Below are 7312 nucleotides of genomic sequence, written 5' to 3'. Positions count from 1 at the left end.
CTAGGACTAATTTGATTTGTTCAATTAGTCACTCGTCATAAATCAGAATTCGAGAAACAACAAATGGACAGAGAGAATGATTATAATCCATGTCTTAGTCGATATGATATCTACAATGGAGGCATAGATGATCCCTTATCTAATGGAAACGCCATTGCTTTGTTCAGAGTTCGACATAAGCTTTAAGAGCTACGATAGCTAGTCGGGTTTTGAAGTCATACGCAATAATAGTTTTAGAATTATCCAAGTGGGAGACTGTTGGATTAATGTCTAAGTCCATAACAATAATTGGTATTTAATTGACCCGATTGGCATGGTCCATTTGGGTTGCATGGCATCAGAACAATTTAGATAGACTTTTGTGAGAAAAGGATATTTATGATTTGTTAATATATTACAAGTTCTAATATATTAATATGAAATCATATTATTTAATTAGTATTGATCAAGAATTAATTTGGAATTAATTATGTGATCAAAAGAAGACTAATGAAATATATGGGGATTGATTGTGTAAATCATTCATTCTTATATATGTGGGCTTATGATCCATAAGTTCTTCATGTTGGGTTAAACCCATGGAGTAACCCATGGATACTCCATGGAGGTTTTAACCCATGGAGCATGAAGAATACGGAAAGACATGAGTTACATGGTGTAACCCTAATAGCCACCATATATAAGGACCCCATGGCTCAAGAAATTGGCACTAGTGTATGTACGCATGAGGGCTAACCGATTTGAGCATAGGAACTTTTTGTCTCAAGTTATTCCAAGATGTTGGTGATGTTGTGTGAACCATTTGAGGTGTCACACTTGAGGCACTAGGCTCTGAAGCTCCATGGAATCAAGCTACATGGAAAAGGTATGTCTTCTATCTTGCTTATATTACCCAAGAATCAAAGATTGTATGCTAGTTAGGGTAATACCTTGGAAAGTTCAAGTTTTCATGTACAATAGAGAAAACATATTTCCAAGGTATTTAGGGTTACATGTACACTACACCATAGGAGTGTTAGAATGCTCAAAACCCTTCAATCATAACCCCCCTGCCACTTCAATCATTTGACTGACTGAGCACACAAGTAGTGAACGGGGTAAAATATTAGGTTAGGTATCACTAAGAAACCCCTAAGTAGATAACCGGTCAAACTGAAATTATATATAATAATCAAATGAATTGAAATTATATATACTAATCAAATGAATTTAGATTATATATATTAATCTAATGAATTGAAAGTATATATAGTAATCGGTTAAATTGAGTTGATATAATAATCGGTTGAACTGAAATTATATATGATGATCAGTTAAAATGATATATATATATATATATATATATATATATATATATATATATATATATATATATATATATATATATATATATATAACGATTGAAATGAATTATGATAGATGGTAGTATGATATATCTTATAGAATTTAAAAGAGTTGTACTATGTAGTAGTATGATATATGTTATGCAGTAGAAATGAATTATGATATCTGTTTATATGATATATGTTGATCATAATTTCTAAGGTAGTTGTACGTTTTTTCCTTGGTTGTGTACGACTTTTACCGACTCACTAAGTATGTGCTGACACTTGTTTCTTTGCGAGGTGCTTTACGGTCGGTCTAAGTAGATTAGGAGTTTAACTTGGTGAGGTTGGGACACTTTTTGGGTAGTTTGAATAGAATAAAGGTTGTCACTTGAACTCGTTTTATTTACTTATCTATTGTTCTTCCTTTACACTTAAATGATTTTGTTTGGCTGGTTTTGTGATAAGTCACCGACTTAACTCTATCTTTCTGTGGGTGGGGATGAAGAGCCTGTGGATCACAATAAAGAAGAAGAGACTGTTAGCCGTCGTCCGGGAGGTTGCCCTGAAACGAGGTTCTGACGATCAAGTTAGTGTGGGTCCGAGAGAGAAGGTTAAAAGAGTAAAGAGGGTGTTAAAGGTTTTTTTTTTCTTCGCCCCTTCTCTTGGGGGAGAAGGGTACCTTTTATACCTGTGGCAAAGGGGGGACAAATCCCCGACGGTAATTTCTGCTTTTTCAGGTTCCGCCAGAGCCAGGTGATCTCTGATTGGTGAGCCATGTTTTGCAAGCGGTTGCCTGCCATTGGCGTAGGTTCGTCAGGTGTGATGTTCTAGGCAACACACCTGTCGCCCTGTGAGTGGGTTGGTATTGTTTTGTCTCAAAATTTGGCCTTGATGCTTTGGTGCTAAGGAATTATCACGGGAACGCGAGGGAAGGAGCGAGCACGAGGACCCGATGTTAGCTATTCATCCCTCAGATTCGTTTGTCAGACTGATGGCTCCGTTGGATTTGATGGATGAATGGTAGGGTACGTCAACAAGTCCCCCAGGCTAGTAGTAATAAATATTTTCTTAGGGAAGTTGAGTAATTCTAGATTAGGTCTGGACATGCGTTGGATAGGAGCGATACATGAGGTGTTTCCATCGAAATAGATTTGTTTGTCAAAATAGAGTCGTTCCAATTTTTTCTCTCTTTTCTTCTTTTTGAAATGTTTATAAAGGTCCCCTATTTCTAGGAGCGGTTCCATGCTTCTTCTCTCCATAATCTGCCATCTCAGCCTTCTTTGTCGTTTCAGTTTTCTCCTACATTTTTCCTTTTTGGTTTTCGATGGCTTCCATTCGATCGGGAATTGTCCCTACACCCGAGGAGTTCGAGTCTCTTCAGTTCCGATTTGGGTTTATGCCCGAACATGGGGTCCAGTTTTCGACAGAGGGATCTACTATTTATCAAACATCGGCCGGGAAGATCGGTATCCCGGTGGCGATTTTTGAGACCGGATTTCGTCTTCCCATTTCCAACTTCTTTGATGAAGTCATGCGGAAGTATGGTTTTTCTGCTCACGATTTGGCCCCGAACGCCTTGAATAAGATAGTTGGGTTCGAGTTAGGGTGTCGGGCGTTGGGTGTAGTTCCTCTAGTTGGGTTTGAGTTGGGGTGTCGGGTGTTGGGTGTAGTTCCTCATTTTCATGTGCTCTAGTCCTTCTTTAATTCATCGATTCATTCAGGTGTTCACAATTTTTCTCGGCGCCGCAACATACATTCCTTTATAGTTAACCAGAAAGCACCACGAAAAAACTGGCAGGATCGATGGTTGAGGGTCAACAGTAATTTGGTCGGCGCAAGCTATCCTCGTGTGACCATAGCTTCGAACCGGGTGCCCTAACTGTCGGGTGTTGGTTTATCTGTGGCCCGGGCACTTAGGGGAATTTGTTTTGACGACGAGGATTGGTCGGAATGCATAGTGGCGGTAGCCGGGATGAGCACTACTTGGCGTTCTCGTGGGCAGATGCCTTAGTTTTTTACGAGTAACGGTGGTAAGTGTTACCTTCTTCCCTCCCCCCTCTTTTCTCGTCGTCATGTTTATCTTTCTTTTTACTTCATTTTTTATTTTTATGCGGGTCATGCATTGTGGTTATTGTAGGTGACGAGAAGCTTTTGTCTCTCGAACAAGTATTACGAGGGAATTTTGGGGGCGATTTCCAGTATCACGAGGTTCCCCTGGTGGATGCAATACTTGCCATGTGCCTCCAAGTGGCTAGCCTCATTCTTTCTCAGCACCCATTCTCCGACTTTAAAGTTTTTTACTCGCACCCGTTTATTGTAGAAGTTTTCTGTGCGAGCTTTTGGAGGCTGCTTGTCACAACTGTACTGCCTGATGCTTCTTGTCTAGTATATCCAGGTCTTGTTGTTGCTCTTCCTCATTCAAGTTTGTGTCAAAGTTCGTCACCCGTAGGGATTCGCTTAGAATCTCGAGTAGGAGCACCGCTTCTGTGCCGTATGTTAGACTGAAGGGTGTTTCTCCAGTTCTTGACCTCTCAGTGGTGCAGTATGACCATAACACCGTTTGAAGCTCTTCGGTCCAGGCCCCCTTTATTTTCATTAGGCATTTTTTAAGTCCATTCATGATGGTCTTATTTGATACTTCGTTTTGTTCGTTCTCCTGGGGGTGCGCAACTGAGGTAAAGCGACAGTGGATTCGCTTCTCCTCGCATCATTCTTTGAAGGTGCTACCCTCAAACTGGGTGTCGTTGCAACTTATTAGGTCCCTGGGAGTTCCAAACCGAGTCAGTATGTTCTTCCACATAATTTGATCATCTGTTTGCTCGTGATTGTGGCCGAAGGCTCTGTTTTAATCCACTTTGTAAAGTAGTCGACTACGACTAATAGGAACTTTAATCCCCCTAGGGCCATTGGGAATGGTCCCACAATATAGATGCCCCATTGGTGTAAAGGCCATGGACTGCTGATGCTAGTCATGGTTGTCGCCGGTAAGTTTTGGAACGAGGCGAATGCTTGGCACTCCGGGCATTTCTTTGTGACTCCCGTTGCGTCCTTGTACACGTTGGGCCAGTATAACCCTAGGCGTAGTATTTTCACTATAAGTGCTCGCTCCCTTTCGTGCGCCCCCGTCTCACCTGAGTGGCTTTCTTCCAGGAGAGCTTGGCCTTCGTTGCATGAGATGCATTTGAGCCGTGGTGCTTAATACCCCTTTAGTACAGTTACGCGTCTTTCACCGCAATCTGGGGGGTGTGATTTTTATCTTGCTGCCCTCTTCTGGGTCATCTGGGAGAATCCCAAGATGCAAGTAATCTAGGTATGGTTTGGTCCAGTCTGGCGGTGCTGTCACGACATCGACTTTCTTGTTGTCGATGGTACTTTCTCTGAGTACTTCTACCAACACCTTCTTGGTAAAATGGTCGAAGGAAGTTGAGGCCAGTACATAAAGAGTGTCGGCTCTTTTATTCTTCCCCCAAGATATTTGTTTGATTTCGAAGCTATCGAACGAGTGTGCTAGCTGCTGCGTCTTTTTCGAGTATCTTTGCATTCTCCGATCTTTGGCTTTGTAAGTGCCATTTACTTGGTTTTTTATTAGCAGCAAATCGGTAAATGCTCGGAGGTGTTTCGCCCTGACTCCCTGTAACGCCCGGGTCTCAGGGCTAAGCATTTTTTACAATGTAATAGTCTAGGTCAACTATTGTAACTCTTTTTGAAGTAATAAAGATAAACTATGTGAGTATTATGTGAATTATGTGTATTTATGTGCTTATTATTTAATTATAAATGTATAATTAATAAAGAATAAAAATAAGTGTCAAAATTAAAGTATGAGATAAATCCGATATCTTTATATAAAGTTTAAGTGGTCGAAACAAGGATTCCGGGGATATAAGGAACGCCGAAATCCGAATTACAACGAAGAAGTTATGACCCGTCGAAGTTTCGCGACGGAACCGACACGATACCAGGAGGCGTAAATAGTAAATTTATAATAGAGTGAGATCTAGCCTTGGCGCTCTAAACGAAAGTGGTAGAATATGTTTAACTAAGAACATTGATAAAAAGAACGGCCAAATCTAACTTCGTATCAAGAAGTTATGATTTTTCAAAGTTTCGGATTAGCAGTGTACAACCCGAAATTCGAATATTAGATCGAGTGGTTTTTAGCTGAAACGACCTAAACGAGAATCGAAGATCTCGTTAAGATTAGCGTAACGAGAAAAAGATGGGCGAAAACAGACGTCGGATGAAGAAGTTATGAGAATTTAACGGACCAATCCTGTCCTGGCCTGTTAATAATATAAAATTTAAAATCGAGTCAAAATTAGCCGACGAACTCTAAACAAAAGTTGTAGAGTACGTTCCCACCTTTGCGTGGATATAAAGAACGTCGAAAACGGAGGTCGTACGCGAAAGTTACGAATTTTTAAAGTTGGAAAGCTAATTTGCGAAGCTGATGCATGGATTGATGACGTGGCCAAACTCCCAGCAGTTCGATGAGCTCGCTTCGGATCTTGACGCATTACCCTCGCCTACGCCCTGCATCCGAGGATGAGTACGCCCCATGTACTCCGGTTCTTATCCACTCCGAGGTCGGTCCATATGCGAAGCCTGCTGGAAGTCTTATCCGAGGAGTACGCCCAGCGTAATTCCGAGATCAGGCGCCTATAAAAGGCATGCGAAGGGTCCGAGCTTTTCACACATTTTAACAACAAATCTCTTTCTCTCTCTAGTTTCTTTCTCTCTCTAAGACCCCAAACCACCCTTAAACCCTAGATAAACCCCCCTAGCTCCCGAGGGAAGCCCCGAGTCTCCCGGAGTCCCGAGAAAAAGAGTCTTTCGGTTTTGAAACGCTGCTCCAATTAAGTTCCGGATTTCGACAAAATTCACTGTGAGTTACGCTTATGCAATTTTTAATATAGCTTTCAAATAACTAGAGGAATGTTATTAGGTCCTTAAAATAATTATTTGGGCTATTATTATGAGTTATATTGAGTGTTATTAACTCTTATATAATAATAATAATAATAGTCAGACTATTAATTTGTCGCAGTTATCGTTAGACTAAACCCTAGTGGTATTGATACTAGGTTTTATCGAAGGAAAATTGTTTTAAGAGTATCGAAGCGCTGTCCGAGTACTGAATCACCACCTTTCAGGTGAGTGCATAGTTACTTTCAGCTTACACATAGATATGAAGTATTTTATACAAATTACGTTCTATGTGTGCATAATATCTGAATACTTGCTATCTATGCTAGATGAACATTGTTATACATGTTTTCAATGATTTAAACTGTATATGTATTTTATATCTACGAAAATGTTGGGGTAAAACATTGGTAGATGTAATAGGTGATGTGTGATAAAATGATGAGAGGCCTCGATGTTGATGTTATTGATTCTGTCATCTAGCGGAGTATGGATGACGACCACGGACTCTTCTAGATAGTCCAGTGGAACACTAGCAGGCTCACAGCATGTAGGTGTTTGTGAACGATGTGTTCACCGGTCTACTCCATCCCACACATGGTTGCCTTTAGGACATTTATTGCTAAGGAATCCCCTTAGCAGTAGTGTTCGTCCCGATGATGATCCTTAGGCTAGGTCCCTTAAGATAGGTGTTTAGGGACGTAAAGTGAGGATAACGGGAATGGGTAATCAGGTTATTGTTGATTGATGAAATTAATAAACTTATTTATTGTGGGTTGAAAACCCTATGTGCTCACCAGGCTCCCAAGCCTGACCCACTCAGTTTCTTGTATTACAGGTAGTGGCACATGAGCATAGATGAGATATTTTGGATGAGGGATTACGGATATAGGCCTGTAGATATGAAATAATGTAGTAAAGCTTATATTGTACTGTTTATGCTTTTGATCTGTATGAACATGACATCCCAAGTCTTTTAATGAAATACATTTCTATGGAAATGCTTTTGATAAATCTTTATCATATTTTGTTATGGGACAATTCCGCAACACTTTTAT

Source organism: Lactuca sativa, chromosome 9 (assembly GCF_002870075.4).
Source record: "Lactuca sativa cultivar Salinas chromosome 9, Lsat_Salinas_v11, whole genome shotgun sequence".
Taxonomy (NCBI): Eukaryota; Viridiplantae; Streptophyta; class Magnoliopsida; order Asterales; family Asteraceae; genus Lactuca; species Lactuca sativa.
This window is presented reverse-complemented; position numbering follows the sequence as displayed.